General features: G+C 43.8%; 1 protein-coding gene across 2 annotated transcripts in view; it reads left to right on the forward strand.

The window, feature by feature from the left end:
* Positions 1-7053: 7053 nt before the first annotated feature.
* The window catches only part of FAXDC2 (fatty acid hydroxylase domain containing 2), a 30301-nt gene continuing 25132 nt past the window's right edge, over positions 7054-12222 (forward strand). For both annotated transcript variants that reach the window (XM_087429515.1, XM_004428609.3), the window contains exon 1: positions 7054-7176. The gene's annotated coding sequence lies outside the window, so the exon portion shown is untranslated. The remainder of the gene's footprint in view (positions 7177-12222) is intronic.

Consider the following 12222-nt stretch of genomic DNA (forward strand, 5'->3'; position numbering starts at 1 on the left):
GCCCTGAGCGGCCTTACGCACAGCCCACCAAACAATCTGGCCGCACCTCTCTATCCACCCAAGCCTCCCGACTCGCCTGCTCCCTTCGCGACACTCCAGACGCGCGCGCGCCTGAGCATGCCCGCTCCTCCCCTTCTGCGCGCCCCGGCGATTCCGTACGTGTTCGACCAGCCCTTGAGCTCGCGGGAGCAATTGCGCAGGCGCAAAACCAAACGGGCGCCGCGAAAACGACGGGGCGGGGCAGCCTCGGAGGACGCCTGAGGAACACAGCCCTCCGTAGGCTTTCGCGCGGTTAGTTGTGCTGGCTCAATTCAGTCAAGATCCCTACCCCTCCATGTCGGTCCTCCTTCCGCGCGCCAGGGAAGGGACGTGGTCTAGAACTAGGCCCCCCTCGGGTGGGCGTGGCCTAGGCACACCAAAGGCCGAGGAAAGGGCGTGGCCCGTCTGACCGAATCCCAATTACAACGCTGCCTCCTCCCTACTTTGAAGGACCGTTAAAATCCTTGGCAGGAGCGGACTTAGGGGGAGAGCCTGACCCCTTCCTTCAATACTAATGCGGCCCCTGGGCCCCTCATTTACAAAACATCTACCTCACGGCTTCTTTTCTGGCAAATAATTAGTTGGGAGTGGGGCAGCACCCCAAACCAAGTCTGAGCAACGTCCGTCAAGGCCCGCCTCCCTCCTCCCCGCCTCCCAGAGCCGGGCGAGCAGCGTTACCATAGCAGCCGGCCTGCCTGGGCCCGCTAGAGTTACACAGAAGGCGCGGTCTCACCGGGGGGCAGCGCCCGGCCAGCGCAGGCGGAGCCAGGCCTGGCGGCCTCTAAGCAAGGTCGCAGGTTTTCGTTGCGAGGGCACTGGGGCCCAGGCCTAGCCTAGGAGGTCCCCGAGGCCCCCACCCGCCCCTTAATTCTCTGTGAATCTGTTTGGAAAGAGGGTTCTTTGCCAGCGCCTGTTCTTGGCGGCGTTAGACCAGGCTCGGATGCAACGCTGCCTCGTGTTCCCCAGAGTGGGAGAGAAGACAAAGCACTGGCTTCCTCGCACAGCTGTCAGTTCCGGGCCGCCCTCAGTCACTCTCGGAAGGGCTCCACCCCGTCCCCGAGAGAAGGAGCAGACGGCCCAAAGCTGGGCTCTGGTCATAGCCCTAGATGCTTTCACTTGAAGGGGGTTGTTGGTAAGTGTATAGCAAATTTACCCCCAAGTCACTAGGCTTTCCTCCTTTTAAACATTTCCCCCTAGGGGATTCTCCAAAATCCTACTTTCATTTCCGAGGCTGGATGCAGAGCATGCCTTCAGCGGCGATTTCAAACCGGACTCCCAAAAGCTATGCTCCAGGGAGGTGAACTCCCACTCCCAGCCCCCAGGGGTGAACCTCACTCTTTTCCCCTCCAAGTGAGTGTCTGTCTCCTTATCCGTAACATGGGGAGATGAATAACTATCTCACAAAGCGGCTGTGTTAATAAATGGAAAAAACACCCGACACTGAGGAAGATATATAAGTGTATTCGATAAATAATTGTTTCTGGCCTGTCTCAGTTTGTTATCCCTGAGATACTCAATGTTTGTTCACTCTGCTGCACATTTAATCATTCTGGTAAGCAATGTTGTGATGGAGAAGGCAGGTGAGACACTACCCCCCCACCCCACCCCCCCATCCTGTGGGTTTCTGATATCCTTTCACCCACTTGTAATTCAGGACAGGATAGCCCTATCAGTCACATAGAGACCAGCCTCCACAATCCTTTCTTGGAATTTTTTCTTTTTCCTGTAGCACTGGGCCTGGTGTGCACTGAAACAAACAGGAGACACACCATCTCCACCCCTGCAAACCCCACCCGTCCCAGAACTCGGTGTTCATTTCTCAGGTTATTGAAGATAAATGTAAAACAAACACACAGATGGCTTGTATTTCAGGAGGCTTGGAGTGCTTGTTTTAAACAATAGATTTTATGCTGCAGTTATGCTATTGCCAAGTTAGAACAGTTGTGTAAATCACTGATTCTTAATGGGAAGGAGGCCCCAAACGAATGGAAGGGTAGTTGGAGAAGAATATATTCAATAATATAACTTCACATTTGGGGAAAAAAAAAAAACTATTGTTTTTGAACTACAAACTGTAGAAAGTAAGGCTTGAACATATCTTCTCAACTGGGAGGGTATAGGCTACAAAAAATTGAGAAACACTGATTGTAAAATGGGTCTCCTTAGGAACCAGACAGGGTGATATCCTTGGCCAGCCAAGCCTTTCTGTTATTCCCAATTCTAAATAAATCTCACAGGATGCATTTCTTGAAGTATAAGATGTGTAGGAAGATAAAATCTAAAATATATATTTGAGTTTCGAATATTTTGAAAATGGAGAAGAAAGTAAATGCCTCCAGGCATATAGTACCACTAAAAATCACCCTCTGAGCCTGTCTCAAAAACCTTCATATTCCTTAGTGCGCTGACACACCTAGCTGCCTGTCACCTGATTAATTCCATTGTTAGAGTGCCCTCCCCAAGCTTAGCCCAGGTCTGTCATTTTGTATAATGTTGTCTTTTACCAGACTATGTATTTATCTTTAAGTTCAGCTGAAGAATGCATGCAGCTGGCTTTTTTCTTTGGTATAGTTGCAGTAACTTCCTGCCTTTGAAGTGTGTTGTTCCTGCTTTTCCTACATAGTAGAAAAACCTTCTTCTGACTCTTGAAAATTATCAACAGATCATCCAACTTCCCCTAAATATAAATCAGAGATCATGTTTCATGACTAAGCATTTGAGTATTATTTTGATCTTTTGATTGCAACCTGAAAAATCTTCTGATTTCTGGAAAGATCAGAGATCAGAGTTCATTTTTTAGAATACAGAAATAGATATCAAATCTGTTGTACTCTTATCTCGTTTGATTTTCCTTCTCCCTTAGAATCTACGAAAGTAACAACATTTCCAAATCTACTGATAATAATCATAGACCTTTAAATTTCCAAAGCTGAGAGTCAGTAAGGATGTTCTAACTAATACATTCCCCTAATTTCACAGAAAGTAACTAAATAATTTAAGGTCACCCAGATCCTAGAGATAGGATCAGGATTTGAGTCTTCTGATGCCCAGTCCAGTATGGGATTAGGTGGTCATCCAGTCAGTTTTATTTGTGGTCCATTTGCTATGGGCGGGACCCCATGTTGACAGTGGGGGATGCACTGGTGAATGAAACAGAATGAAACAGATGTGGTTCCTGGCCCGGTGGAACTTAACATTTGGTGGCAGAGACTGACAATAAAACAAGCGAATAAACATTCAGGTAAGAAATAAAAAGATAATGAGAAATTTTGATAGCTTTCATGAAGGAAGCTAATGGGCTAAAGTGACAGAGAGCAACTGGATTGGGGGAAGATAGGGGAAATTACTTAGAGGTCAAAGAAGGCCTCTCTAAAATGGTGGCACTTAGGCAAAGATGAGAAGGACAAGAAGGACCGACCGAAGAGAGAGAGAGAGCCATGAGGAGTTGAGAGCAGCAAATTTCAGACAGAGGTTAAGAAATGAGTTTTGCATGTTAGAGGTGGTAAAAGGAAGTCAAGGCGGCTGCGGAGACCAAGAGGCTGAAGAGGAAAGCAGAGGCCTGGTGAGCCAAGGTCTGGGAGGCTTTAAAACTGTTCAGAGTGCATCAGGAAACTAGAAGGATTTTACTCACAGGAATGATCTGATCCCGTTTATGTTTTTAAAGATTACTTTGACTTTTATGGGCAACAAATGGGGTAAAGGCAGAGACATTTTAATTTTCTTATTTGAATTACACTAAATTTGGTAAGAAAAGAAAGCTAGCTTCTCCCAGGCATGGTAAATATGTTGCCTATGGAAATATCAGGTGACAATTTAGGTAATTTTACTAGGTGATTCTGATTGAGAATTAGTTGCCAATGCATCCTTTCGATTGTTGTTATTGTGAAACCCTTCAAGGCTGCTGGGTATTCAGTACTTTACAAAGAAGAAAGTTGATCTCTGCCAATACAGAGCTAGGCAAATGGAAATATAAGCCAATGGAAAGAGAACAGGTAAGCACACTAATGTAGATAAGAGTAAAACTTGCCCTTTGGGACACTCTAGTCTGTTCTAAAGCTCTCTTCTCTCGCTCTTTCTACGTCTCCCTGTACTTGCATGTGACAAACCCATCATCTCTGGTGTCACAGCCAGATCTCAAAATCCTCTTTGATTTTTTTTATATGACCAGCATTGAGAATCTTCTTTTGAACTTCTATAACATTCTGTAATGTTCTAGGAGCAATGGGGCCCAAAGCCTTCGGACTATCTCTTACGTTTCTAACCAGATGTGGGTTTGGGGTATGGGATAAAGAATGTATTCCAGAAAATTGGTAAACACAATTATAAATCTCACCTCCAGATTATCAGACATTAGAAGTTGGAGGGGCCTCAGAGATCCACTAATCCAACCAACTTATTTTACAGATGAGGAAACAAACTCAGAGAAGCCTAGGTTGCAAAGGTGGTAGGTGGCAGCACTCACTTTGAACCCAGACCCGCCTTCTTCAGGGATCTCAGGACCTCTCCTCAAGAGCACTTCCTTTAAAGGGGATCAGGCAGGAGGGGGCCATCTTATACAACCTTGAAATAACAAGAAAGCTGAGCAATTCCTCCAAGATAGGATGGAGAGAAAATCTAGGAGGACCGGAGAGAGATTCTCATTTATGCAGATCCTACTTAGGACCTATTATGTGCTAGAGTTATTAATGCCATGGAGATACAGAAAGCTCCTATTTGAAATGATTATTGAAAAAATTACCTGCTAATCTAGGGAGTGTTGACCACATAAGCTAGAAAAGTTCAGAAAGAAAAGAACCAGAGGCAGAATAGTAGACAGGACGGGGAAGGAAATTCTGGGTGGGAGGGTCAGTATGAGCAGAGACATGGAGGTAAGATAATAGAAAATAGAGAAAAAGTTTCTGCACATAGTAAGCAGTCAATAAATGTTTGCACATGACTGATGCTTGGAGCATTAGGAAATAGAAGTGGTGAGAAATAATGTTATATGAGAGGACCTAGATTAAGGGGGGCCTCAGAAGTCAGGTAGCAAGGTTTCATCAGGGCACAAGACAGACTTGGTCAGCTAGGGAATATATGCATTATATCAGTATCTGTACCTCTAAAAGGAGAGATGAGGAAAAATATGCGCAAATTGTACAGAATGTAATTAATTTGTGAGCAAGCATTGAATGTTTACTGAACCCTTGCATTGTGCAAGGAATTAGGCAGGGAAAGATGACTAAGATGTGGTCCTTTATTGGCCAGATAAAGTATGACACATCTAAAACATGAGACGGCATGCAGACATTAACAAGAACCTGGCATCTTTTATCACCTTACACCTGTCAGAATGGCTATAGTTAACAAGACAAAAAATAATAAATGTTGGAGAAGATGTGGAGAAAGGGGAACTCTCATACACTGTTGGTGGGAATGCAAACTGGTGCAGCCACAATGGAAAACAGTATGGAGACTTCTCAAAAAATTAAAAATAGAACTACCGTACGATCCAGCTATCCCACTACTGGGTATTTATCCAAAGAACCTGAAATCAACAATACAAAGATTTATGCACTCCTATGTTCATTGCAGCATTATTCACAATAGCCAAGATGTGGAAGCAACCCAACTGCCCATCAACAAATGACTGTATAAAGAAGATTTGATATATATATCAAATATATATATTTGGATACATACACATACATACACACAATGAAATACTACTGAGCAGTAAAAAAAGACAAAATCATGCCATTTGCAACAACATGGATGGACCTTGAGGGTATTATGTTAAGCGAAGTAAGCCAGACAAAGACAAACACCGTATGATTTCCTCATATGTGGAAGATAAACACGTGGATAAGGAGAACAGATTAGTGGTTACCAGAGGGGAAGGGGGTGGGGGGAGGACGAAAGGGGTAAAGGGGCTCATATGTATGGTGACGGATAAAAACTAGACTATTGGTGGTGAGCACAATGCAGTCTATACCGAAACTGATATATACCAATGTACACCTGAAATTACACAATGTTATAAACCAAGAGGAGCTCAATAAAATTTTTTTAGAAAAAAGTTTAACCTTTCAAATGTCATTTTAGACATCATTAAAAATTTGTAGAAAAAAAAAAAAGACCATGGTATCTCTTACAGGGACTATATGGAACAATCTTCACATTTGAGTGCTAAGTGAGCAAAGCAAGGAGCAAAACGAGCATATATGGTGTGCCGTTTCTAAAGAAGGGGGGAGACATGCATGTTTGTATTTACATAGACAAGCTCTGGACGGATTTACAGAACATTGGTCACAGGGGTTGCCTCCTGGGAGAAGCAGGGCGCTGGGGAGGAGTGAAAAAAGACTGACTTTCCACTGTATTCGCTTTTGACCCGTTTGTATTGTATATCAGAGGCAAGCATTGCCTATTCAAAAGTAACTGTTAGAAATTTAAAAATAGAAGCTCAGTTCTTTTTCAACAGTGCTCACCATTTCCTGTCATGGATCCTGTATCCTAATTTCACCTGTTTCAATCACTTGACCCTAAGTTTAAGTGTAAACTTAACCTCTACAAGCGCACTGGTTAGCATCTCGACTCACTAGCAATAGTTGATGCGTCTCTCCTCCCCTAGCTGCCCTCAGCAGCGACAGAAGAAAGAAAAAATGAGAAAATAAGGTCCTCTGGTCCCTGTAACTTTTTTCTCTACGAGGACTGCCTGCCTTCTGCCTTCCACATTATCTGATACCCCATCTCCTACTGAACCTGCCTCCTACGGGGCAGCGACATTTTCTTAAGTGGAGGAAGATGAAGGAAGTTTTTAAAAAGAAGAAAAAAAGCCCAGAGTTTGGCCAAATGTTCTCTTTCAAGCTCCCGCTTGAACTGCGTATTTGCTCTCAGCTTGAAGGAGATGTCTTTTGGCAAGAAGGCGTTTTTGTCTCCACACAGACCCAAACTTTTTCTCTCATCACGTGCCCGACTGAGCCAGTCGCGTGCTCTGTAACATGATCACGATGGCCAGCCTTCCGACCCACCCAAGGAACAACAGGGTTAGGCAGCGGTGCAGCGACGGCAGCCACCAAAGTAGGGGCTGAAGGGGAAGAGGAAGCAGGCTCAAACCGCGGCTGGGACCTTGGAGGAGCCGGGAAACGGCCCACTGCAGAGGTGAGCTGCTGGGGGAGGGGAGCTGTTTGCCAAGGTCAGGATACGTCCAAGTTCACTTAAAGAAGGGCAAAGGACATTCTTCTTACCTCTGCCACCACCTCTGTGGTGGTCCTCTGTCCTCTTCACTTACAGCTTAGGTGAGATTTGCCTCTGAACAATGTCCTGGGATGTTTTCTTAGTGTGCAGAGTCCCCTACTTGTCTCTTTTTTGTCTTTTTTGTGAGGAAGACTGGCTCTGAGCTAACATCCATTGCCAATCCTCCTCTTTTTGCTGAGGAAGATTAGCCCTGAGCTAACATCTGTGCCCATCTTCCTCTATTTGGTTTTAAATGGTTTTTTTTCCCCTACATGTCTCTTGCTAATGTCTGGATCTTCTGCCTGTGTTTGTACCATCTACTGCCCCGTAGTCTTGTTTTTCTAGCAATTGACAGATAATTCTGTCAAATGGACTGGGTTTGGCATGGAACTATGTGAAGGAGAAACTCCTGAATCAGAACTTAAAAGAGGAAAATCTGGGGCCGGCCCGGTGTCGCAAGCGGTTAAGTGCGCGCGCTCCGCTGCGGCGGTCCGGGGTTCGCTGGTTCGGATCCCGGGCGCGCACCGACACACTGCTTGGCAGGCCATGCTGTGGCGGTGTCCCATATAAAGTGGAGGAAGATGGGCACAGATGTTGGCCCAGGACCGTCTTCCTCGGCAAAAAAAGAGGAGGATTGGCGGATGTTAGCACAGGGCTGATCTCCTCACAAAAAAAAAAAAAAAAAAGAGGAAAATCTAACTGGAAGAGACTGTTGGGAAGCAACTGTGGTCGAATTGCTTCTCCTCTAACCTGCCAGGGTCCCCTGGAAGGAATGGGACCAATTACAACAGTCTTAAAGTCCTAAGGTAAATGTGTGAGCTAGGAGCTGGTTTTGATGCCACATACTGAGATTTATCAACAGTGGCTCTTGTTTGGAATTGCTGGTGGCCTGGTGGTCCCTATGGAAGGGTGAGAGGAATACAGTCAGTGTGTGTGCATGGAGGTGAACCATTAGCCAGTGGTTTTCAGGGTGCTCATATAGGCCCTTTGGGGCTTAAGGCAAGCAAGACAAGATACAGATTTGTGGGTTGCTTCAGTTTCATGTGCAATTCCAAATAAATTTCTCTGATTGGGGTATAATTTGGTAAATTTGGTAAAACAAATGCTCTGAGCATCAACTTCTGACCTTAGAAAGGAAAGTTGTTAGTGCAAGGAAAAGGTGCTGAAATGTTCAATAGCAAAAGCTGGACACATTCTGAGGGCAAAAAACAGTGCTTTTTACTCATTTACCCTTTCTTTCATTTATTCAGCAAATACTTCCTGGGTATCTGCTCCATGCCAGGCTTCTGTTTGGTGCTGTGAATCTCATAGTAAACAAGACAGGCAGGCTCCTTCTCACAGACACACAATCAAGTGGGGCAGGAGACTTAAAGGGTTCAAGTAGCCTGCAGCAAAAGCAGTGCAGGGAGCACTGACAAAACTGTCCAAAGACAGTTGTGTTTGTCTCAGAGTTTAACCTTTTCCTTCGTGCATTGCATCTTCTTGAATGAGCATCTTGATAAAAGCCTCCCTCAGGTACAGACCTTGGTCATGGCAGCTCCTCAAAACCCTCTTCGCCAGAGGCTTTAAGCCGTGTAATTACATTTCAGGTCAGTCTGCTCAGCCCTGGAGACAGACTGCTCAGTTCCTTCCAAGAATACAAAGAGCCCGAGAGCAGAGGCTGAAGTAACGGAAGTTCCAGACCTCATGTCTGTAGCCCGCTCCCTGTGTCATTTCCCACTTATGAAACAGAATTTGTGCTGTTCCAAAAACACATGTAGCACCAGGCAAAGTGACGGGAAGCCTGGATTTTGCGAAGCTGTTGGGAGTTTGGAACAAGTCAGTTCTGCTATCTAGGCCTATCTCCTTAGCTATAACATGGAAGGGGTAGACCAGATGATCCATGAGCCTTTTTTTTTTTTTTTTTTTAATTTTAATCTCCTCTAAAAGTAAATGATTCTAATAATTTCACAAGATGTTTATGAAGAAACAATGCACATTCACATAAAGATGGTATATCTTATGCCTACAAGACACCTATACCTATAAGAACATTCATCAACCACGCAGAACATTCAGGAACCTAGAATCTGAAAGAATCAGGCTGTAGACAAGTAAAATTTAAAATTAAACTGTCTCTATCCTCCCACCCTCATCCCATTACCCTGTCCTGTATTCAGATTCTTGAGGTCATGAACATCAGCTGTAGCCTCATTGTGTCTCATTTACCTACATTGAGGATTTTGCAATGAAAAGATTGCATAGGCAGAATCAGCTGCTTTCAAAAGAACCACATTAACAGGTATCTAATTTGGATAATCTCACAATATATATCAAATCCCCCCCTGCCTTTTTTTTTGTGAGGAAGATCAGCCCTGAGCTAAAATCCATGCCAATCCTCCTCTTTTTGCTTAGGAAGACCAGCCCTGAGCTAACATCTATTGCCAATCCTCCTCCTTTTTTTCCCCTTTTTCTCCCCAAAGCCCCAGTAGATGGTTGTACACCATAGTTGAACATCCTTCTAGTTGCTGTATGTGGGATGCTGCCTCAGCATGGCCTGACAAATGGTGCGTCGGTGCACGTCCGGGATCCGGGCCCGGGCCGCCAGCAGTGGAGTGCACGCACTTAACCACTAAGCCACGGGGCCGGCCCCTCAAATTCTCTTTAAGAGGGAATCAATTCGTTGTAGTACTAGAATATTTACTTTTAGTGCATTTCATTTCTTTCTCTTCCCTGAATGCATTCCCATCATAAATGCTATTTCATAGTCTCTTTCTACATACTTTCTCATTTGGAAAATCAAAGTTATATTGTATTACTTTATTGAACAGGACATGTCTTATTCATCTTTGTATGCCCTGTGGCTAGCATTGTATCTGGCACACAATAATGTTTTTTGAAAGAATGATTAATATTTTAGAGAAAACATGTTTTATTTTCCCTTTGGTATTTGGTAAAAAAAAAACAAAACCATACGCACACAGTATCTAATCCATTATTCACGGCTAAAAGAGGCCGATCTTATTCCTTTGTGTCCCTTTACAATCGTGATGCCCAGGGTTCATCAACATCAGCACATCCTATACTTTTTGCAGACTCAGTTGGTAAATGAGCACTGAATTCAAGTTCTGCCACCAAATTGTTGTGTAATTTGAAACTGAATATCTCTATGCCTCCATTTCTTCAAATGGAAAATGGGGGCATCAGAATAGATGAGCTTAAGACAACTTCCTGTTCTTAGATGGGAAACTTCAAAAGATAGAGAAAAAGTCAGAGAGAGGAAGTACAATAAAAATGTAATGATTATAGTACCTTAACATATTAAATTTTTAATAATTGTTGTTGATTTTGTTTGCCAAAATTTCTAACTTGAGCACTACCATTGGCAAGCAATGTTAGGGAACTTCTTTGGGTGAAGAGGCATCTGCCCACCAAGTTTGAGGTCTCCCCTAGAACCTTTCTGACTGACTCCTTTCCCTTAGAACTGAAAACATGTCTGCAGGCAGGTAGAGAGGCACAGAAAACAAGCTGCTTTGGCATAAAATATTCACTAGAATGATACAGTTGTGCAGCTTAGAGGAGTCAGCTACCTAGATAAATATCTTGGGAGATAGCGTGAGGGCATATTGACTTAGCCAAAGAACCAATGGCATGTTAGGAAATGCTTCATTGCTTCTAATGAGATCAGATGTCAACATGGGGCCAGCCCGGTGGCATAGTGGTTAAGTTCTCAAACTCCAGTTTGGCAGCCCAGGGTTCACAGGTTCGGATCCCGGATGTGGACTTGCACACTGCTCACCAAGCCACGCTGTGGCAGCGTTCCACATACAAAATAGAGGAAGGCTGGCACAGATGTTAGCTCAGCGCCACTCTTCCTCAAGCGAAAAGAGGAAGATGGCAACAGATGTTAGCTCAGGGCCAATCTTCCTTACCAAAAAGAAAAAAAAAAAGATATCAGATGTCAACAGATAAATGCTGTGACTGCTGCAGCCAAAGGGGCTTTCCCACCACCAGAAGATAAACAGTCCCTTTCCCTTTGGCCAGAAGGTTTACATGGAGCAGAGGGTTCCAATGTCAATCTTACATATCAGCCCCTAATCACTCAGTCTCAGCAACATTCAGTTTCCATAACGTGGACACAGTGGCCATTAGCACCCTGCCTTGTGGAATCAACCAGAGCTGCCTCCTTCCAGGGTCAAGGTCTTGTTGTACAATCATCCTGGTCTCTCTTAGTTTTTGTTTTTAATTTTAATATCTGGTTCTGTTTATCTATACTTTATCCCTAGCCTCCATCTCAAGAGAGTTTGAGATAGCTTCCAATAAAAGGATATATACAATAGAACAGCTGCAAACAAATGAAAACTGATTGGAAACCGTCCTGCACTCAATAAACAGCTTTCATACTGTTTTGCCTGGGGGTGGCGGTGGGTGACAGTGATCTGTAGAGAAAAGAACCAAGTGCTTTACTGCTATTGCTTTGCTTTTGGACCATGAAAAATTGTTAACAAAAAGAAGAAGAAGAAGGAGGGCACTTGTTCTTAATCACAGTTACCTTTAATAACCTAATGAAAATTATGGCTCTTTCTACCTTGAAAAATGAACATGGAAAAATAGGCATACAGTGTCAGGGGAGACAAAGAATTCTCAAAGCCCTTCAGGAATTGAAATTAATCTGATTTAGAGTAAAGGGAAAGCTAATTAGAGCAAAGGGAGAGCTAATTACGAATCTTCAATAAAATGTTTCCTACAAATGAGCATTGAATTCATTTAAAAATTTTTAAATGTTTCTGTAATTTTCTGAATATGTAACATTTACTCATGGTACAAAATTCAAAAGGCAAAAAAAAAAAAGATACATGGTAAAAAGATAGCCTTCCTTCTACCCTGTTCCCCAGACATCCAGTTTACCTCACCAGAAACCACCATCAATTTTTTTTGAGGAAGATTGGCCCTGTGCTAACATCAGTTGCCAATCTTCCTCTTTTTTTTTCT

Source organism: Ceratotherium simum, chromosome 4, assembly GCF_057802395.1.
Source record: "Ceratotherium simum simum isolate JZ-2026a chromosome 4, ASM5780239v1, whole genome shotgun sequence".
NCBI lineage: Eukaryota > Metazoa > Chordata > Mammalia > Perissodactyla > Rhinocerotidae > Ceratotherium > Ceratotherium simum.